General features: G+C 45.6%; 1 protein-coding gene and 1 pseudogene across 10 annotated transcripts in view; one reads left to right on the top strand and one right to left on the bottom strand.

Annotated features, from left to right (window-relative positions):
• ST3GAL3 (ST3 beta-galactoside alpha-2,3-sialyltransferase 3) overlaps positions 1-23,456 on the top strand; it is a 242,871-nt gene that overhangs the window by 155,566 nt on the left and 63,849 nt on the right. The gene's annotated exons all lie outside the window — the stretch shown is intronic.
• LOC104669037 lies at positions 5,450-6,872 on the bottom strand (annotated as a pseudogene).

Consider the following 23,456-nt stretch of genomic DNA (forward strand, 5'->3'; position numbering starts at 1 on the left):
CAGTGATCCACTGGCCTCAGCTTCCCAAAGTGCCGGAATAACAGGCATGAGCCACCACGCCTAGCCAGGGAAGGTTTTTATTATCATTATTATTACAAATTAAATTTCTTTAATACTAGAGTTATTCAGGTTTTTCTGTTTCTTCTTTGGTAGCATGTCTTTCAAGGAAGTTTTGCCTTTTTTCTAAGTTGTTGAATTTATTAGCGTAAAATTGTGTATAATATTCCCTTATTATTATTTTAATGTCTAGGATAGAGACAGAGTCCTCTCTTTCATGCCTGATATTGGTAATTTGCATTTTTTCTCTCTTTTTCTTAATTCATCTGGTTTGAGGTCTATCATTTTTGATTGGTCCTCTCAAATAACCAGCTTTTAGTTCCATTGGTTCTTGTCTATTGATATTTTTTCCACTATATCATTGATTTCTGTGCCTACCTTCATTTTTTTATTTTTTCACTTTTCTCTTAGTTGGACTTTAATTTATTGTTTGTTTTTTTCTTAGGCTAGAAGTTAGATCATTGATTTTATTTATTTCTAATATAAACATTGTAATGCTATAAATTTCACTCTATATATTGCATTGACTAAATCTTAGAAATTTTGATATGTTATATTTTTATCTTTGTTGAGTTAAAAATATTATCTAACTTTACTTGTGATTTCTACTTCGGCCCTTTAGTTCTTTCGAAGTATTTTTGCTTAATTTCCTAATATTTGTGGGTATTCTAGATATCTTTGTGTTATAGATTTCTGATTTATTTTTGCTGTGATCCAAATATATGTTATATTATTTTAATACTTTTAAATTGATTAAAATCTGAGTTATGGGACAAAATATGGTTGATTTTGGTGAATATTCTGTGTGTGCTTGAAAAGAAAATACTTGTGTTTTGGGACATTCTATAAATGGCAATTAGCTTAGGTTGTTTTATGGTATGTGTCTAGTTTCTTATATCCTTACTGATTTTCTGTACACTTTTTCTAACAATTACTGACAGAGGGGTAATGAAGTCTTCATTTATCAGTTTTTATTTAATTTGTTTTGAAGCTCTGTCATTTGGTGTGTATACACTTAGGATTGTTGTATCCTATTTCTTTTTTTTTTTTTTTTGAGACAGAGTCTCGCTCTGTCGCCCGGGCTGGAGTGCAGTGGCCGGATCTCAGCTCACTGCAAGCTCCGCCTCCCGGGTTTACGCCATTCTCCTGCCTCAGCCTCCCGAGTAGCTGGGACTACAGGCGCCCACCACCTCGCCCTGCTAGTGTTTTTTTTGTATTTTTTGGTAGAGACGGGGTTTAACCGTGTTAGCCGGAATGGTCTCGATCTCCTGACCTCGTGATCCGCCCGTCTCGGCCTCCCAAAGTGCTGGGATTACAGGCTTGAGCCACCGCGCCCGGCCGTTGTATCCCATTTCTAATAGATTTCTTCATTGTTTTGAAATGTCCCTTTTTCTTATTGGTAGTCAAATAATTATTGTTCCAAAATCTTCCTTGTCTGATATTAATATAACCACTCTGGCCTCTGTAAAATAAGCTGTATTGCAGTGTATATTTTCCATCCTTTTATTCGGTTGGTGCAAAAGTAATTGTGATTTTTGCAATTACTTTTGTTTGTGGGAAGGAGCATGTTTGTATTTGCCCTTGAGCTGTCTCAGGGGTGGTTGGGGAGCAGCCTATCTTTTTAACCTATTTGTGTCAGGCAGTCCTCCCACCTCAGCCTCTCAAGTAGCAGGGACCACAAACACATGTCACCATACCCAGCTAATTTTTGTATGTTTTGTAGAGACAAGGCTTTGCCATGTTGTCTAGGCTGGCCTCAAATTCCCATGCTCAAGCAATCTGCCTGCCTCAGCCTCCCAAAGTGCTGGGATTACAGCCATGAGCCACCATGCCCAGCTTATTTATTCTTGTTTGAAATAATCAATTATTTAGGGAAGGCAACCTACAGAATGGGAGAAAATCTTTGCAAATCATATATCTGATAAGAGGTCAGTGTCCAGAAAATATAGAGAACTTATAATACTCAACAACAAAAAAAACTGATTTAAAAACAGGTAGAGAACTTGAATAGACATTTCTCTAAAGAAGATGTACAAATGGCCAAAAAGCACATAAAAATGTGCTCAATGTTACTAATCACTAGGGAAAGCCCATGGAGAGTAAAACACTAGAATCTTTCTAATAACTTTGCCCTACACCATGGTCTAAATGATTATGGCCAAGTGGCTACACAGTATTTTATTTTTCTAGAATAATTTTCTGGAGATACCACCTCACATCCATTAGGATACTATGGCTGTTATCCCAAAACCAGAACATAGCAAGTGTTGACAAGCATGTAGAGAAATTAGAATCCTTGTGCACTCCTTGTGGGAATGTAAAATGTCCAACAACTGTGGAAAACAGGATGCAGTTCCTAAAAACACTGAAAATAGGATTACCGTATGATCCGGCAATTCCCCTTCTAGGTATATACCAAAAATAATTGAAAACAGAGCTCCAAAGGGTGTTTGTAGCAGGATCATTCATCATTGCCAAAAAGTAGAAGCAACTCAAGTATTTATTGATAGATGAAAGGTTAAACAAAATGTGGTATGCATAAGCAGTGGAATGTTATTCAGCCTGAAAAAGGAAGGAAATTCTGACACACATTACAACATGAACGAACCTCGAGGACATTATGCTAAATGAAATGAGCCAGTTAAACAAAAACAAATATCTTGTGATTCCATTCATATGAGGTGCCTAGAGAAATCAAATTCATAGAGACAGAAAGTAGAATGTGGTTTCCATGTGCTGGGAGGAGGCAGGAATGGAGAGTTACTGTTTAATGGATATAGAGTTTCTGTTTTGCAAGATGAAAAACCGCTCTGGATATTGTCTACACAGCAGTGTGAAAATAACTAATACTACTGAATTGTACACTTAAAAATGGTTAGGATGGTACATTTTATGTTAGTGTATTTTACTACAATTCAAACATTTTAAAAGTTTTTTTTAATGAGAGGGAAAATTCTTTTATATTTACTCACAAAGTTTTCTTTACTGTTGGTCTTTCTTCCTTTGTGTAAATACATATTTCCAAATGGTATCCCTTTTCTTCTGCCTGAAGAACTTCATTTAACATTTCTTGTGGGGCAGGTCCGATGACGACTGTGAAGTCTTTCAGCATTGGTTTGTCTGAACAAGTCTTTATTTTACCTTCAATTTTGAAAGACTTTAAAAAATTTTTTGGCTAGGTATATACTTCTAGGTTGATGGTCCCCCATTCTCACTTCTACCACTCCTCCCCCACTACTTTAAATATGTAACTCTATTTACTTGCTTCATTCCTGACAAAACATCTTCTGTCATTCTTACCTATATTCCTTTGTATGTAGTATTTCCATTTTCTTCTGGCTGACTGTTGAGATTTTTCTCTTTACCACTGGTTTCCAGCAATTTTATTATGATGTACCTTGTTGTGGTTTTATTTTCTTTTTTTTTTTTTTTTTTGGCATAGGGATGGAGTTTCGCTCTTGTCGCCCAGGTTGGAGTGCAGTGGCACAATCCTGGCTCCGTGCAACCTCCGCTTCCCGGGTTCAAGCAATTCTCCTACCTCAGCCTCCCGAGTAGCTGGGATTACAGGCATGCACCACCACACCTGGCTAATTTTGTATTTTTAGTAGAGATAGGGTTTCACTATGTTGGCCAGGCTGGTCTCAAACTCCTGACCTCAGGTGATCTACCCGCCTCAGCCTCCCAAAGTGCTGGGGTGTGAGCCACCATGCCCAGCTGTGGTTTTCTTTATATTTATTTGGCTTGGAGTTTATTTAACTCCTCAGATCTATAGGTTCATAGTTTTCTTGTTTGTCTTGTTTTCTTCTTTGTAATTGCATTTGGACCTTGTTTACATATTTTCTCAAATATTTTTTCTGCCTCATCTCCTTTCCCAGGATTCAAATTACATGGATGCCATATTATTTGTCCCACAGGTCACTGATGCTCTGGGTTTTTGTTTTTCAATCTTTTTGTCTCTCTACTTCATTTTGAATAGTTTATATTGCTATGTCTTCACATTTATAGCTTTTTCTTTTATAGCATTTAATCATTTGTTAATTCCACCTGGTATATTATTATGTCAAATACTGTGTTTTTAATCTCTGTAGGTTCCATTTAGGTCTTTCTATATCTTCTGTTTCATTTCTTACTATGTTTGTGTTTTCTTCTGCCTTCTTGAACATTTTGAGAGTTATTGGCAAATTGCCCTTCATAACAATTTTGGAATTTACATACACACATAGTAGATTATGATGGTGCCATCCTTTGTTCTGTTTTACAGTTTTGTTATTTATATTTAAATTATTAATGCGTCTATTTTTGGTTTTGTGTGTTAGGAATGAGATTGAGTTCTAGGTTTTTTTTTTTTTTTTTCATATAGGTAGCTAGTATTTCTTGGTATTTTGATCACAAAATAAATAAATTCAAGGTTTTGATTTCTGTAGCATCAATATTTTGACAGAAAAGAACTTGATAAAACTCTTTTTGATGTGTTAATTTTGACATGATCTACAAAAACAAACCATTAAATATTACCTTTTTTAACTTTTTAAGAAATTAATTTGAGTTCAAATATTTTTGAAATATAAAAATTATGTTTTTAAAGCTATAATTCTTGTAGACATTCTGTGGTTAAAATTTTGATTGTGCTTATTAAAAATGGTCACATATGTTTTGCACTCCAGCGATGTGAAAATAAAGTTTCTTTGGGAAGGTGACATTTGGTTTCCTGATTATGGGAGGGAGTTGGTTATCTCAGGATGGAGCAGGAATGGTTGATTCTCACACCAGGATGGGACTGGGATTCCCCAGGATGGAGGGAGGAGACCCTTTCTACACCATACTTTGAGCTACTGACAACAAAACCCTCCCACCATAGTGGGTGCACCTTGTGTACACTTGGCTAATGTACACTTCTGATTTACAGCACACAGCAGAAGCTTCGAGGCGAATTCCGTTCTCCTTTGGCATGCTGCTGGGATAGTAAGATAGTAAGAGTGGCAGCGTGTACAAGCTGTGGACAGGGGCATTTCCTCTCTGCTGCAGCAAGGCAAAGGAAAGCCCAGGGAGAGTAAAAAGCTAGAATCTTTCTAATAGCTTTGCCCTACACCATGGTCTAAATGATTATGGCCAAGTGGCTACACAGTATTTTATTTTTCTGGAATAATTTCATCCAGCCGTGAGAAAGCCAGGTTCAAATTTAAAACTTTTAATAACCTGTCCCAGAATTACTAACAATGAGACTTAAATTTTGATTTGTGAAGAAAACATGTAAAAAATCCAAAAGAAGCCCCCTCAAAGGACAGAAGTGCCAGTAGGTCCCTTGTGGGGCAGTTTGTACATCTCTCAAGGGGGTCCTCCAGCAGGCAGCTTCCTCTGTGGTGCCAGGCGCGTCCAGAGTGGGCCGGCTCCTTTAGAAGTTAGGCAGGCCAGGCAGAGGGAAGAGAGAGTGAAGCTCTTGACCTCCTCCCAGAGAGCCTGCACGCCCCCCTGGTATTTATCCCCTGCCAGTCTCTCCTTGAACTCTTTCAGGGTGGCTCCAATGCCAACGTTGCTCTAGATGTGCAGGGGTTAGCTCTAACCCTCTGTGGATAAAGTGGGCTACTTTTTGGAAGTCTTTTTCCAGAAGTCTGAGGGATGTCAGTGCTGGGGTCCCCAGCCACAGTCCACTGGGCCATGGAGTGCTTCTGTCACCTGGGCAGGTGTTCTTGTTGCAGGCAATAGAACAGGCTTCTAGGACCTTCTCAGCCCTTCTGCCATCTGTGCCTTTGATTGAATGGAGATCCACGAGGATCAAATGGTTGTCAGAACCATCTGTGACTGTTTTGCAGCCCAGCTCCGTCAGTGCCTCAGACAGAGCCCCGCAGTTTGCCACCACCTGGTGCTGATAAACTTCAAATTCCAAAGTCACAGCCAGCTTCAGGGCCACAGCAACCCCAGCAATGGCATGGTTGTGGGGACCTCCCTGAAGGCCAGGGAACACAGCAGAGTTGATGAGAGACTCCAGGTAGTACAGAATCTCTTTGCCAGTCTTGGGATCCATACGTTGCACTCCTTTCCTGTAGAAGATTGTGCCGGCTCAGCAGCCTCTCAGGTTCTTGTGAGTGGTGGTGGTCAGCATGTGGCAGTGTTTAAATGGGGAGGGCACCACACCAGCTGCCACCAGCCTGCTGATATGTGCCATGTCCACCATGAGATACACTCCATTCTCATCTACAGTCTTTCCGCAGGCGGGCATAGTCCAGGCTTTAGGAGCAGCAGCTCGTTCCTGCAGTGATCAGCTTCGGATGGAAAAGGTGGGCATTCTCCTCCAGCTGGTCATAGTTGATGTAGCCAGTGTCTGGATTCACCTTATAGGGCATAGATTCAAAGATGGATGTGGTAGAGATTTTCTTCTTGTCTGTCATAAACCCGTGGGTCAGGTGGCCCCCATCTGGCAGGTCCAGGCCCAGTGTACACTCGAAGTTTGCAGGGGAGCCTGAGCAAGGCTGGACATTGACCCCCCACCACTGTGGGCCCAGCTTATAGGCCTGCAGGGCTCGCTTCTGACAGAGGGTTTCCAGCTCATCAGTAAACTCAGTCCTGCCTTAGTATCTCTGGCCCGGGTACCCCTCAGAGTATTTGTTATTTAAGCAAGAGCCTAGGGCCCCCAAAACTGCTCGGCTGGCAAAATTCTCTGAGGTAATAAGCTCCAGTCCAACCCTCTGCCGGTACTCTCCTTCTTAATGATGTTGTAAACCTCAACATCGCTATCTTTGAGGGGCTGCGCCAGCATCTTGTCATGTGAGGACCACAGGTCAGCATCCTTGGTGGGCCCCATTGACTGGCATCGCCATTGCATGGGTTTGAAGTTGCCAGAACATGACCCTGCACACGTGCCTAGCCTCAGTCCCACGCCACCGCCAGTGCCACCAGAGTCCCACACCCGCAGACCCAATACCCCGCACACTGCCACGCGCCAACCACGTGACTTGTCGCACCAACCCCAAATCCCAAACTTGGTGCAGGACTGCTAGTGCTCTGCTAGGTGCACCCGTCGCACCAGGCTTAGGCTTGACCTAAATCTTACCTTTTAAAAAAAATTCCCAAATGCTGCGTGAGGCATACATTCTCTTTTCCTATGGTTCACTCTTCCCTGAATGACCCACCTAGTCATTGACTCCCATCCCTAGGTGCAGACTAGGGAGCAGGCAGTGTAAAGGAAGGGGTGCCGATGTGCCCGCCTGTCCAGACCAAAGTCCTGCTTCTCTGGGAAGCTAGCCTGTTTGCTCTCACACTTTTGTACTCTCTGCTGAAAAGGCCTCCTTTCCTCCCTCGAATATTGCTCACTTGGATACATCTTCCTCTAATTAGAGAGATGGGGAGGGGATGGCAGTAGGTCCAAAGGAACTCAGATTTATTGAGCACTTGTTTTACTCTAAATTTTGAGTTAGGGCTTTTCAATCTGTTTGGTCTCATGGAATGCAAAGTCTTCCCTTACCTAGAAATGCACTCCATTACTCTTTCCCCTACCCGTGCACCACCGCAGTGCCTCACACATAGCTTTGTTATTATGTATATAACTATTGGCTGATATTTCTTCTACCATAGAGACTGTGAACTTCTCGCACAGAGGCATGGTCTATTCATGGCTGCCAACACCTAGCAGAGCCTTTAGCACACAGTAGACACTTGGCATTTGTATTGTGAATGGAAATTAATTCTGCCCCAGAGGTTGAGAGTATAAGGATGTGGGAAATGTTGATAAGACACTTTTAGTGGAGAGAGTTACTGAAGAAAACTATTGTGACATATTCCAATATATGATAGATTGAAAGGAGATGAAGATTTGGAGACTGAAAGTTCTCACAGCTTTCTCACTTCACAGGCTGTGTGATCTTGGAAAAGTCGGAGTCTTACTTCACTCATTAGTCAAGAGAATGAAATGAGAGGATGTGTCTTGGGGCCATAAATGTTAGATCATTTCAACAACATTTAATGTTAGACACTTAATTAAGTGAATTCTGTTTTCTGAGTAGCTTTCTTTATAATTAGATAAGTTGTTTTTCAGGAAGAAAAATAAAGCTCCTAGAGTAGGTCACAGTAAACATTTTGAATGTTTTCTTTAAAAAGAAAAAATATAACTCGTAAAACCTAAATTGACACATAATTGGCATACCCCATTTTCCTGCGAATATTTTGCCTCATACGTTTGAGTGGCTGTTTGTGCTTTGGTGAAAGACACAATTGAGTGTCATATCTTTTAGTTGGTGGCCAGTGGGGCCACTCAGTATTGGGAGAAAGTGAGGTGCCTACAGGCTAAGCCTGTGGCCAACAGTTTCAGCAGAAAGCAGAGCCCTAATCCATGCCACGTCCGTGCTGCAGAGTGATACTAGCAGCAGTGACAATGATAGCTCACACCCACTGATGTTTACTTTGGATCAGGTCCCGTGCTGAAACTTTTTCCTATTTCTTCTGTTTTAATTCTCCCAACAATTGTATAATGAGACTAACCCTTGTTAGTCAAGTTTTAAATACGAGGAACTAGAGGCATAGAGAAGTCGAGCAGTTTGCCCGAGGTCACACAGATAGGAAGTGATAAAACTAGGTTTTGAACCCAAGCCCATATATTTAACAACCGCTCTCTACTTCCTCTCACAGCTGCTGTTTCATGGGCAGGCTGGCTAGTGGCCAAAGTACCGAGGCCTACCAGATGCCTGGTAGTAGCTAATGAGGTGCTGATGTGGAAATGGTTCCCTTACCCAGCTCTACAGAGGAAAACCACACTTCTCTTGAGATGCATTTTGTTTTAGGAAGGCTGGGGTGTGTGGTGTGTATCTGTGACCGTGCGTCTGTGATTCACATACTGCTAAGGAATCATTGCTGTGGTCCAAGCTGGCTGAGTCTCCAGAGTGCAAAGATGGCCCTTGAAACTTTGCAGAGCTCTCTGAAGCAGGAAGTCTAGAGAGTTGACACACAGTCCCAGCTGCCTGATTTGGGACCCTTGCATGAGAAGGTACAGGAGACCTATTGCACTGCCCTGAAGACTTTGAAAGCTTGTGGACTCCTGGCCAGTGTAGCTGAGTATCTGGTATCCCCACATTACAAAGCCCCTCCCTCTCTGCCCTTCCAGAAAGAGATTCTGGGATTTTTATCACTACAACACCAGGGAGGAGTGGTAAGATTGAGAGGCATCCTTGACAAATTTTGTCCCATCCCATAAATTACGGAGGAGAATGGAATACCATCTACTTCTCTACTTCTGCAGAATCGTTGTCCTTCTAGGCTGGGAGCACATTGGGCACTTCCAACCCCCACCAGGAATGTGCAAGACTTGCTACAGTTACCTTCTCTGCTCCCTCATGTCCCTCTAACTCTTAATCCATGTAGTCTGGCCTCCACTCTCGCTTCTCTCCTCCTCAGAATGCTCTAATCCAGACCACCAAAAAAGCACTGACAGATCCGACAGATAGATAGTCCTTCTCTTTTTATGATGCCTCTGAAGCATTTGGCAGTATTGATCTCTTCCTCCATTTTGAAACTCTCTCTTCTCCTTAATTCTTTGTTCAAACTCCCTCCCAGTTCTCCTACCTCTCTGTTCCTTCTCAGTCTCTATTGCATGAGATCTTCTTTTCCTGTACCCGTCCTTACATGTTGGTGTTTGCCGGGTTTCAGTTATAGCTCTCCTCTCTTCTCATTCCACTGCTTTAGCTAACATCGTATGTGCTAATGACTCTCAATCTTTCTGCAGCCCACATCTCTACTGATCTCTAGACCCAAATACCAAACTTCCTGCTGGACAGCTCCACTTGGATGACTCAAAAGCATCTCAAGTTCAGTGTATCCAACTCACTGAATTTCCAACAAATCTAATCAGCCTATGTTCTTATTTCAGGAAATGGCACCACTATCCATTCTCACCCAAGCAAGAAATCTGGGAGTTATTCTTTCTCCTTCCCCTCTCAACCAGATATCTAATGAGTCATCAAGTCCTGGCACTTGTGTACTGTCTTCTTTCTGAGGTCAGTTCCTTCTCTTGAGCCCTGATTCTCCAACCTCTGTCACCTCTGCAGGAACCCGGATCTTCATTCTCTTCACTGTTTCCTTCTTATCAGTATTTAATCATATTCAGGTCTCTCTCATCACTTAAAAACTTGCCACATTGATCCTATTATTCTGTAAACTCATTCAACAAAGTGTCAGATATTTTTCTAGGTGCTATAGCTTCAGCACTGCATAAGTTACATAAAACCTTTCCTCTCAGAGATCTTACATTCCACTGGCAGACACAGATAACCTGTGCACATAAAGTGTCACGCCATTTTTAGAGTACCTACTGTGTGCCAGCCACTGTGCCACCGTATTTCATTATTTCATTTAGACTTTACAATGGGAGCCAATCATAATTCCAAAAGACACAATCACGAACGCCATAGTCCCAAATGCTGAAATCCTAAAAGATCAGCCGGGCGTGGTGGCTCACGCCTGTGATCCCATCATTTTGGCTGGCCAGGGCGGGTGGATCATCTGACGTCAAGAGTTCGAGACCAGCCTGACCAACATGGCGAAACCCTGTTTCTAATAAAAATACAAAAATTAGCCGTTCATGGTGGTGGGTGCCTGTAATCCCAACTACTCGGAAGGCTGAGGCAGGAGAATCGCTTGAACCCGGGAGGCGTAGGTTGTAGTGAGCCAAGATCACACCATTGCATTCCAGCCTGAGTGGCAGTGCGAGACTCTGTTTCAAAAAAAAATATTAAATTAAAAAGAAAAAGGAAATCCTAAAAGATGAGAATCCCAAAAAGTCTAAAACCCTGAAAATCACAATTCTGAAAGATTAAAATCTTGACAACGTCATTCTGGAAAAAATAATTTTTAAAATTATTTAAAATATATTTATTTACATTCTTAAAAGGGGATTTATTTGATAAACGTAAAAACATTACAGAACACTTCATAGGCCACTTTACACAATGAAATGGGCAATAATAACATACAGATTTTTTTGCCTAGCATAAACAGGTATACTAATGAGAGGCATGAACAGGTTACTAATGACAGTCACATGGATATCACAGGAACAGGCAAACCGTGTTCATAAAGAAATAGGTACAAAGGGACACGTATAAACACATTTCACTATAGTTGGTAATTGTGTACACCTAGGTTTACAGCTGCGGTCATCTGAAATACTGTGACAGACATCTGAAATACCGTGACTGATCTCGTCACAGTCTTTTGTCGAGATCAGTCAAAAGTCACAGGGGGTCACTACTGCATATGCAGTTGTTCAAAGAGCCAAGATCTTGAGAAATTTTATCTTTCACAAATGCATGTATACAAAAAGGACATCTCTTATCGAGGAAGTTTCAGTGTTTTTACATACACGCACAATCGTTACACACAAAGTCAATGTGATAATGCACTTTTATGGAGTCAAATTTGCAAAATCCCTTTACAACAGCCCCATGAAGTAAGTGTTGTTATACCCATTTTGTAGATGGGAAAGCTAATGACTTGCTCAAGGTCATAGTAGCACAGAGCCGGGAATCAAACCCACCAGCCCCACCCTGTGTCCTGAATCGAGGCTCTGAACCATGGACCTGGAGGGGAATACAGATTCCTTTTGTTTGGAGAATGTTTTAAATATTTTCAGTAGGTACCCGCTGCAGTGAAATCCTTGGGTACAGGCCTTTCTGGGAAGAGCAGAGTGCTCTATAACTAAAGCTTCTCTGCAGAGTGTCTAAGAGTAGCCTGCATGGGCTAGACAACCTCAATACCTGTCCATGACCTGGACTCCAGCTTACAGCTGGAGGAATTGCCGTTTGTGTCCTGTCCTTTTCTCTGCCCACTACTTTTTTTTTTTTTTCCATATATTCCTTAGCGTCAGGTGTTGGAACCACCTCTGGAACTCATCCATGTTCTGCTTTTAAATTAATTTCAATCTTGCCTGAGCTTACTGCCTCCTCCATTATTTAAGGAATTTAGCCTGCCAGTTGCCTATAATGGTACACCCCATCTCTTTCCTCTTTGCTCTGTCTTCCAGTTCTCATAGGTGGAGCTGCAATAGATATCCAGAAGTTGTGGGATTTTTTTTTTTAGATCTCCTTCCCAGATAACTAGGGACCCACACTTGTTTGCAAAGGTGAATCCTGCAGACCTAGCTGGTTATAAATCCATCTGCTGTAGGAGAAGTTCTAGGCCTCAACCTGCTAACTGTTTCTGATGGTGTCAGAGTACATTGTTTCTCCTACCCCAGGACAGGACCTGAGGAGATACATCTTACCCCTTTCTTATGCCTTTCTAACTTGCCATGTGAATGACAGGCAAAGCCTTAGTAGAATGTCCCAGACAGGCAAAAGACAGTTTGGAACCTGTTATGTGCTATAGAATCAAAGGTGATTTGAACTGGTCTGCCACAATATTTTTGAGATACTGGAAATAAGGTTTTTGAAAACATTTATGACAATTAGAGTCAGTTTATGTTCCTGAATCTAATAAATAAAAAATAGGCCTGGCACAGTGGCATGTACCTGTGGTCTCAGCTATTTGTTACCAAAAAAAAAAAAAAAAAAGAAAAAAAACTTTTAAAAATGGAGCATATATTTTATGTTTCCTCCCTCCCTCCCTCCCTCCCTCCCTCCCTCCCTCCCTCCCTCCCTCCCTTCCTTCCTTCCCTCTCTCCCTCCCTCCCTCCCTCCCTGCCTGCCTGCCTGCCTGCCTCCCTCCCTCCCTCCCTCCCTTCCTTCCTTCCTTCCCTCCCTCCTTCCTTCCTTCAAGTCTTCTCTGTTGCCCAGGCTGGAGTGCAATGGTGTGATCTCGGCTCACTGCAACCTCCACCTCCCAGGTTTAAGCAATTCTCCTGCCTCAGCCTCCCAAGTAGCTAGGATTACAGGTGCCCGCCACCATGCCCAGCTAATTTTTGTATCTTTAGTAGAAACAGGGCTTCACCATGATGGCCAGGTTGGTCTCGAACTCCTGACCTCAGGTGATCCGCCTGCCTCAGCCTCCCAAAGTGCTGGGATTACAGGCATGAGCCACCACGCCTGGCCTTATTTAATTTTTCTAGTAATTCATTTTTATTCTGTTTTATAAAATTATCATTCTGTGACAAAATAGAAATTTAAAAAGCAAAACCAATGGATCGTTCTTCACAGATGGTTTGAGAAGTTTTGGACTATAGTGGAAAGAGAACAGGTTTTGGAAGTGAATAGGGCTGAATTGCTCAACCTCTCTGAGCCTCACCTTCCTCATCTGTACCTACCTTCCCCAGAGCTAAGAGAAATGGTACATGGAGACAAACACATATCCAGGCATATGTGCTCTGCCAGAGGTGAGGACAGAGGGTTGTGGGGGCACAGAGAAGGTCCTTCAGCTGGAGGAGTGATGAGAGATTGACTGGGGAGACGTCCTGGTGAAGGCGATGCCTGAGCTGTGCTGGGGAGGGTGGGGCTTCGGCAGCAAGGCCAGACACACTGGTGGGGGCAGCTTCCTCCTTCGCAGACCAGTTCCAGCCTAAGAGCAGGAACCGTAGGGGTGCTTAGAAGCGCAGTACCTGGTGAGAGCATGCAGGCTGGCTGCATTCCTGTGGTATTTGAGGACTGATCTTGTCAGATTAGCAGCTTTGCTTTTTTTGGTTCAGGTACAAGATCCCCACGTGGGGAGTTCTTGCTGCTTGTGAGGAGCAGAAGCTGGTGAAAGCACAGAACGTGATCCTGGCCCTCCTCCGAGCTGTGTAAGGCTCCCAGCCAGGAGCAAGCAGCTCTGCAAGTTCCTCAGTGACAGGGAAGGCCCAGGTCTGAGCTCCACCCACACAAGTCCCAGCGGTGAGGCAGCAGCTCAGCAGAGAGCAAGATGCTGGCACCTTCAGGACTGTGTCCTGCTTTCCCTACTCTGTGTGCACCTGGGGAGACAGGTCACTCTCTGACTGGTCTCCCCAAATAAATAGCCAGAGCTAGAGGGGAGAAGGAGGGCTAAAGCCTCGCCTCCCCACTGTGGAGGCAGGACAGCAGTCTATGCCTGCCTCCCATGATGAGGGCCCTTGGCTCTGCCTTCTGCCCTGACACAGGCAAAGAGTCCAGATCCAGGCAAATGAAGTGTCAGAGGGAAGCCACGGCCCTACGCAGGGATCCTGAGTTCAGTGAATCTCTCAGGAGAGAGGTCTGGGCTAGAAGAAAACGAATTGCAGGTAGGTCCATATACAACCCCCAGAGCATGGATGAGATTGTCCAGGGATGATGTGGCGAGTATTGGGCCACATGGCCTCTGTTCACAGGAGTTCCTGGTCAGGGAAACACACACCTGATAGGTGGCAGCAGCACGAAAGCAGGCCTGTTGGCAGCTGGCCCTGTGACATCTTTGTGGCCCTTGTGTTGGGATAGACCCATCCTCTCTCCCTGGGTTCCAAGGGCTTAGTGTGGGGAAGTTTCCCGCAGTGGACAACTTCCGAACATAGTTTGAAAACAGAAGATTAGCCGGGCGCGGTGGCTCAAGCCTGTAATCCCAGCACTTTGGGAGGCTGAGACGGGCGGATCACGAGGTCAGGAGATCGAGACCATCCTGGCGAACACGGTGAAACCCCGTCTCTACTAAAAACTACAAAAAACTAGCCGGGCGAGGTGGCGGGCGCCTGTAGTCCCAGCTACCCGGGAGGCTGAGGCAGGAGAATGGCGTGAACCCGGGAGGCGGAGCTTGCATTGAGCTGAGATCCGGCCACAGCACTCCAGCCTGGGTGACAGAGCGAGACTCCGTCTCAAAAAAAAAAAAAAAAAAAAGAAAACAGAAGATTGGGGCTGGTCATGTGGCGACCAGCCTGACCGACATGGAGAAACCCCATCTCTACTAAAAATACAAAATTAGCCAGGTGTGGTGGCACATGCCTGTAATCCCAAGCTACTCAGGAGGCTGAGGCAGGAGAATCGCTTGAACCCGGAAGGTGAAGGTTGCAGTGAGCCGAGATCACGCCATTGCACTCCAGCCTGGGAGACAGAGCGAGACTCCATCTCAAAAAAAAAAGAAAAAGAAAACAGATGATTGGAAAAACAAAGTGACACCTTTTGCTTTGCTGCCCAGCCCCTTCAGATAGTGTGTCTGGGCCAGAGGCCAATTGCCAGTTGCAGAACTTGCTCTAAGAAGCAAATGCCCAAATGGAGCAAGTCCTCCAAATGGAGAAGGCATGTGCTTGAGGCCTGAGCTCGGACACTAGCTCTGATGAGGGGTGGCTCTGCCTGCTGTCTCCACTGGCCTTGCTCCTATGTGTCCAGGGTGACTGTGATCAGTGAGGGTCTGGCCAGGTTAAGGGCTGTCGCCACCACATTCCCCGTCTCCATCACCATCCTCATTCGTACCTCAAGACCAGCAAGAGGGATTAAGGGCAGGACTCTGCCAGCTATATGTTCACCCTTAGGCCACTTCTGACCATCTCAAACCCCCTGCCTCTGTCCCTGTGCTCTTCTCTTCCTGCCCTGTGGCTGTTGCACACACAGGGGCCCCTGATACCCAAGTCCCTTCCTCCAAAGGGCTTCTCTCTGCCCCTCCCTACCCCTGAGGGAGTATGCAAGAACTGATTGGATCAGGCCCCATGAGCTCATGTGGGCCTCCTGATGGAAAGAATCCTTCCTCCTGACCTTTTTTAACATGGTCAGCAGCTGCCTCTGATTTAGCCAGTTCTGCCTGTAGCCTAGTCATTTTGGGGGCAAAATGAAGAAAAGTGCAAGAGGCAGTAGGGCAGGGCACAGCACACCGTGACCCACACTCAAGGCTGTGGGGAAAGCCAGCTCATCCAGGAGGCCTGGGCTCCTGACACAGCCCTGTCTCCAGTGGGCCCACTCCAGGAAAGTTGCCGACTCTCATAGAGATGCATTTCTTTGCTACCACTCAGATTATTGGGAGGAAACACAGGGTTCAGAGACCCCAGTGTGGCCAAGGAAAGCTGTCGGCAAAGGCACAGCTGCATGTAGAGTGCAGGTTCAGGAGCAAAGGGTGAGCCTGGTTCTATCCATCTCTGATCCAGTCCTCATCAGGTACTCCACAGAGGAGCATTTGCTAAAGGAAGAAAGGTAGGACCAGCCATTTCTGCCATTCATCTGGATCCCAAGGGCCGTCCTTCATGAGCAGCAAGTCTCTTCCTGTCTAGCCTTGAGCCCCTTTCCCTAACCCCTGGAGTGCTAGATGCAGAAAGGGAGGGCAGTGGAGGGATGTGGTCTATGTGGGTTACAGCCACCATGTTCTCCCTAGCCAGAGGTTGATCATTTTTTCCAGCCTGTGACTGGGCCTGATTTCAGACCTTTTCTGAGTGTAGGCCTAGATTTCAGGAAGTAGAGAGCTTTTGAGCTGAGGCAAAAGTGGTCTTACTGTACTTAGACTGTCATCTGTTGGCACTGCAGTGAGGCTGGTCAGAGGAAGAGGGGTACATCTTTACCACCTGGCCTCACCGCTGTTTCACTGATCCCTATGGCTGGACCTTGTGTGCCTGTGCCAGGTTCACAGCATCTCCTTCCTGCTTTCTCAGCAGAGATGGAATACAGCTGGGAGCTCCTCTGCCTCAGTCTGGGGAAGTGAAAAGAACTTAGGTTTTGAAATCAGGCAAGCCTGGGTTAGAATCCCAACTTTGCCACTTTGCTAGCTGTATAACCTTGGACAAGCCCTTAGTCATGTTAAACATCAGCCTCCTTATCTGCAAAATGCTAATAACAGCCCCCATCTCATGGGCATTTATGGGGATTACACGAGATAATGTCCATGATATGTGTGGCCTGGTGCCTGGCATGCAGCGAGTGCTTCGTCTGGAGTGGTAAGTGTGGTTCTGTCTTTATGCCCTGACTGCCTCAACTCTCATGGAGACCTTCCAGTAATATGTCTTGGTGTGGAGCTGTCAAGACTTGTATAGACTGCGTACAAACCCAGGTGATTGGCATTTGTTGATACAGAAATACTTCCACATATCGGGAAGTGTGGCTTTTGGCAACTCCAGCTACACAGGATGCAACGGATGACTTGTAATTTATGCTGATGCATAAGTTTAGTTTAAGCTGATGCTTAAATTAATAAATTAAATTAATAATTTAAGCTGATGCTTCCTGGTGCCCTAACCCCTAGATGCCAATGCCCTACTAACCCATAGTCTTTTGTGCCTTTGTGCTGTGCCTGCTAGTCCCCCAACCTGGAGTGCTTCTCCATATTCTTTGCCTTAAGAACTACTGCTTTGGCCGGGCGCAGTAGCTCACACCTGTAATCCCAGCACTTTGGGAGGCCAAGGCGGGCAGATCACCTAAGGTCAGGAGTTCGAGACCAGCCTGATCAACATGGAGAAACCCCGTCTCTACTAAAAATACAAAATTAGTTGGGCATGTTGGCACATGCCTGTAATCCCAGCTACTCAGGAGGCTGAGGCAGGAGAATCGCTTGAACTCGGGAGGCGGAGGTTGCGGTGAGCCAAGATCACGCCATCACTCCAGCCTGGGCAACAAGAGTGAAACTCTGTATCAAAAAAGAAAGAAAGAAAGAAAACTACTGCTTTTACTTCAATGAGTAACTTGAATGTTGCCTGGCATCAGACACAGCAGTCTCTGCTCAGAGAACTGCTTGTGGCAGGCCTCTCCCCTCCAAAGGGGCGTGGACAAGGCAGGCGCTCAGCTTGGCCAGCTTCCCACATGCATGTGCTGTCTGGAGTGTCCGTCCTCACATTCTCCACCTTTAAAACTCCAGCTCAGATGTCACCTTCCCTGTGAAGCTTTTCCTGCCCTGGAGCTCCCCCAGCTCTGTGTGCACCTCTCTCTGTAACAGTTTTGTGTATATTGCATTATAGTTCCCTCCTGAGACCTATACTGATCCTTGTCTAATTTTTACCTCTATCTTACCCTCCATCACCACTTGGTGACTGACTAAATTGGGGACAGCTCCCATTTCCCTTTATCTATCCATTCCTTGCAGCTGGCTTGGGCTTGGGGCGGGAAATGGAAGCGGCGGGTCCTGCTGACCTAGTTGTGCATTCTACCACATCCAGGCCCACTGTGCAGCTGGGCCCAGCACTCTGGGATTCCTTCCCAGGACCAACACCAGCAGCATCAACAGTGGGCAGAGCCAGGCGCAGTGGCTCCACTTGTAATCCCAACACTTTGGGAGGCTGAGGTGGGAGGATCACTTGAGCCCAGGAGTTTGAGACCAGCCAGGGAAACATAGCGAGACTCTGTCTCTACCAAAAAAAAAAAAAAAATTAGCATAATGGTGTGCACTTGTAGCCCTAGCTACCACTCAGGAGGCTGAGGCAGAAGGATCGCTTGAGCCAGGGAGGTTGAGGCTACAATGAGCTGTGATCATGCTACTGCACTCCAGCCTGGGTGACAGTGTGAGACCCAGTTTCTTTTCTTTTCTTTTTTTTTTTTTTTTTTTTTGAGACGGAGTCTCGCTCTGTCACCCAGGCTGTAGGCTGTAGTGTAGTGGCGCGGTCTTGGCTCACTGCAAGCTCCGCCGCCCGGGTTCACACCATTCTCCTGCCTCAGCCTCCCGAGTAGCTGGGACTACAGGCGCCCACCACCACACCTGGCTAATTTTTTGTATTTTTAGTAGAGACGGGATTTCACCGTGTTAGCCAGGATGATCTCAATCTCCTGACCTTGTGATCTGCCCACCTCGGCCTCCCAAAGTGCTGGGATTACAGGCTTGAGCCACTGTGCCCGGCTGAGACCCAGTTTCAAAAAAACAGTGGACAGAGTCTAAAGTGGCTCTAAGGACATATTAAATTCTGGATTATTCTTCCTTCAAAACATTGAGTTTGATGGTCTCCCTCCGTTGACTCAAATAACTGGATATTGCATGTCTGTCTGTTCACTCATGTAATACATTTTTATCGAGTGCCGGGCACTGTGTGGACACTGGGGAAATGGTTTTTAAAAATGCAGGCATAGTCCCAGCTCACTGTCTGGGAGAAGTAAAGTGAAGTTGTAGCTCAGGGTTTCAGAGACATTCAAGTCAAGCTGAAGAGTGAGAGACTTGGTTGAGTGCTGCCTCACAGCTGCATTTCAGTGCCTGGCTCTGACCTGGCCACAGCACACACCATTGCTAAGTGTGAGGCTGTGGGGAGGCCACCCTGCACCCACTCCAGGCTGGAGGCAGTCACAGTAGCTGTGCGGGCAGTGGCAGGAATGAGACTATGACAGCCCTGGAGCCTCAGAAAAACTGGCTTGTGAATGACTTTGCACGGACCAGGGTTGTAGACAAACAGAAATGACATCTGAAAAGACTCCTCTGAGCAAGTCCCCTGGCACATTCACACAAGTCAAGTTCAAACAAAAGGCTGTTGATGACATTTCTTCACACAAGTCACGAAAAGCTTCAGACCAAGGGTGAGCAGTTTCTGCTTCTGCAGTTCGGAGATCATAAAGAATAAAGAATGGATTGGGGAAAGCATAGCTCCATCACTAAGCCAGCCTCCGCCCCCTAGAATGGGGCCTGTCTGGTCAGTATGATGTTCTTAATCCTGGGAGACGCCACAGAGGCCCCAGTCTGGCAGAGAGTGTCCTCAGGGTGTGGGAGAAGCTTCCTCCTCCCCTTCCACCTCTGTGGAGCAGTGACCAGGCCTCCAGATAAGAGCATGCTTGCATCAGCACCTCATAGATCCCGATCCGGACCTGCCCATGGTGACTGCTGCCCCGCTTCCAAGCTCCAGAGACCCTAAGTATTCTGCCCCTCCCCGAACCCCTAAGCACTCACTGTCTGCCAAGCCTAGTGCACAGGTCTAGGGGAGAGTGACAGATAAGAAACTGAGTGGGGGCTGGACGTGGTGGCTCATACCTGTAATCCCAGCACTTTGGGAGATCAAGGCAGGCGGATCACCTGAGGTCAGGAGTTCAAGAACAGCCTGGCCAACATGGCAAAACCCTGTCTCTACTAAAAATACAAAAAATAGCTGGGCATGGTGGCTCACACCTGTAATCCCAGCTACTTGGGAGGCTGAGGCAGGAGAATCATGTTAACCTGGGAGATGGAGGTTGCAGTGAGCTGAGATGGCGCCATTGCACTCCAGCTTGGGCAACAAGAGCAAAACTCTGTCTTGGGGAAAAAAAAGACAGACAGAAACTGAGTGGGCATTGTGGTTACTATAGCAACAGAGCAAGCACAAGGAGCTGTGTGTGCTCTGATAAGAGCGCCTGACCAAACTGCAGGCAGGAGAGGCTTCCTAGAGGTGGTGACACCTGTGCTGCCTATTGGAGGACAGTTAGAAACTGGCCAGGTAGAGAATCTAGGGAAGGGCAGGAATCACGTGGGGGGAAGGAGACACACTTGGAAGTAATTTGGCCTGTTGGAGTACAAGTCCTTGGCAAGAGGCCTTGAATGTCATGCTGAGAAGTTTGAACTTTATTATGAGATCAACCAAGGTTTCAAAGCAGGGAGAGAAGGACAGCATCAGATTTGTGCTTTAGAAAGGTCATTGTCTGAAATGGGGAGAAAGGGTTACAGGAAGTGGGACTGAGAAAGGTAATGCTTGGGAAGAGGTGATAAGGACAAGTTCATGTGATATTAGGAGAGGAGAAATGACAACATTAGGTGCTGGTGGCGGGATGAGTAAAAATGGATTCCTAGTTTCTGTTTCAGGCAGCTGGCAAGATAGCGGCACCATTTCCTAACCTAGGGAACACAGGGAGAAGAGCACGCTTACGGGGCAGCTGTTGAGTTCATTTGGGGAGAACGCTCAGCTTGAAGTTCCTGCGGGACATCCCTGTGAAGCACCCAGGTCCTTTAAGGGATTTTTTCCCCCAATTTCTTCCTATTGTAAACAGAGTATCTATGTACAACATTCGTATAAATAAGTCTTTATGCAGCTTCCTCACTATCTCTGACATAGTGAAAGAAATTTTTTCATTACATCACATGAATTTGTAGTATCTCTCCCTTTGAGTCACCAAACTTCTCAACGTGAAACCTGTTCACTTAAACTTCCTTCCCTCCCCTTCCTCCATCACTTATTTTATAAGCATTTCCATATACTGGGCACCGTGCTGGGTATTAAGGATGAAAAGTAATACATAATCCTTACCCCAGAACTTCAGTCTAAAGTGAGTCAGACATGAAAACAAAATTATGTTGTGCTGACATGATGGTAAATGGAAGTCTAGGGTGCCACGAATACACAGAAAGGAGACACCTAATCAAAGTGAGGTGTCAGAAGGGGCTTTTCTCCTAAGGTAGATCACTGGGCTCACTCCTCTTCTGCTGTTATTGTTTACAGGACTTCTTGACCTTCATTCTGATCATCTGCTAGCATTAAAGGGCCAAAGAAGACCTTTTCATTGGTTTGCTGGTGATTGCTGACTCACCATCATGAAGTTGAAAAGTTGTCTTTCTTTTTTGTTTTAGTTTTGTTTTTGGCAGGGGTCGGTGCCATAAGTGTCAGTGGGTGGGATACATTATGTCAGTAGCTCCTTAAGATACATGGTCTGTGGACCTGAAGTATTCATGGCCCCTCAAGGCCACACGCAACCAGAGCCAAGCAGCCGGGCCTTTCCCAGGGCTCCCGACCTCCTCTGGAGTCATCACTGTCTGCCTCACACTCCCATATATTTTCAACACTGCTGGTTCTCAAAGACACCCAGGTAAGGACATATCATGGCCCCTTTCAGCAGCCTGGGAAAATGCCTTGGAAGTTTCTTTTTCTCCCCTACTGTAAGCCTGCAGGACAGGAAGGATCTGTGACAGAGAATACCTGGGAGAAGCCATCTTTTGGGGGAAAGTGGTCAGAGAAAGATTTTTAAAGGAGGTGATTTTTTTTCAAGGCGCAGTAGCTCACACCTGTAATCCTTGCACTATGAAGCTCAGGCAGGCCGATCACTTGACCCCAGTAGTTTGAGGCCAGCCTGGGCAACATGGCGAAACCCCATCTCTACTAAAAGAAAAAAAAAAAAATTAGCCACGTATGATGGGGGTGTGTACCTATAGTCCCAGCTACTCAAGAGGTTGAGGTGGGAGGATCCCCTAAGCCCAAGAAGTTGAGACTGCAGTGAGCCATGATTGTGCCACTGCACTCCAGCCTGGGTGACAGAGTGAGACCCTATCTCAAGAGAAAAAAAAAGATTAAGGAATTAGGCAGTTGAAAAATGACAGGGTAGGTATTGTAGACAGAGGGAATGCATAAACTGAGAACATGATGCACGTAAGGACATTCAGATAACTGCACATGGTTTGGTACATTTGGCACATAGTGTTACATCCTAGATGCTGGAAGACAGGCTAGAGAAGTAATCTAGAGCAAGATCATGGAAGACCTCACAAGTCACTCCAAAAGGACTCTAGATTACATTCTTTTTTTTTTTTTTTTTTTTTTTTTTTTTTTTTTTTTTGAGACGGAGTCTCACTCTGTCACCCAGGCTGGAGTGCAGTGGCCAGATCTCAGCTCACTGCAAGCTCCGCCTCCCGGGTTCACGCCATTCTCCTGCCTCAGCCTCCCGAGTAGCTGGGACTACAGGCGCCGCCACCTCGCCCGGCTAGTTTTTTGTATTTTTAGTAGAGACGGGGTTTCACCGTGTTAGCCAGGATGGTCTCGATCTCCTGACCTCGTGATCCGCCCGTCTCGGCCTCCCAAAGTGCTGGGATTATAGGCTTGAGCCACCGCGCCCGGTCGATTACATTCTTAAAGATGTGGGAAATTAGGCCAGGCGCGGTGGCTCATGCCTGTAATCCCAGCACTTTGGGAGGCCGAGGTGGGTGGATCACGAGGTCAACAGTTCAAGACCAGATTGGCCAAGATGGTGAAATGCCGTCTCTACTAAAAATACAAAAATTTGCCAGGTATGGTGGCAGGCACCTGTAATCCCAGCTACTTGGGAGGCTGAGGCAGGAGAATTGCTTGAACCCGGGAGGCAGAGGTTGCAGTGAGCCGAGATCACACCACTGCACTCCAGCCTGGGCGACAGAGCAGACTCTGTCTCAAAAAAAAAAAGATATGGGAAATAATTCACATGTTTTAGGCGAGAAACAAGATTGACTTAATCAGATTGGCCATTCCAAAAGATTGCCCTCACCCAATGTGGAAGATAAATTGGAGGAGGGAACTTGGAAGCATGAAGCCCAGTTAGGAGGCTGTTGTGGTGACTGGTGAAGGCAGTCCCATGGGGATGGAGAATAAAGACTATTTGAAGAATGCTGAGAAAATAGAATCAAAGTGTCCCTTCTCTCCTCCCAGAACATCTTATAAGGTACTTCTCCATCGCCACCACATGTCCTGATGACATTGTTGTCTGTCTGCCCCTCCAGAGCACAAACTGCATATTATTTCTCTTTGTGGCCAGCCCTAGTCCCTGACAGTACCTGGCACTGATTAGGTGCTCAGCAAGTGCTTATTGAGTATGGAAGGCTAGGGAAAGGGAAGAATCTGGAATGACTCCCAGGTTTTTGTCTTCAAAGGTAGGTGTATTAGTCTGTTTTCATGCTGCTCATAAAGACATACC

This window comes from Rhinopithecus roxellana, chromosome 12 (assembly GCF_007565055.1).
Source record: "Rhinopithecus roxellana isolate Shanxi Qingling chromosome 12, ASM756505v1, whole genome shotgun sequence".
In the NCBI taxonomy this organism is placed as follows: domain Eukaryota; kingdom Metazoa; phylum Chordata; class Mammalia; order Primates; family Cercopithecidae; genus Rhinopithecus; species Rhinopithecus roxellana.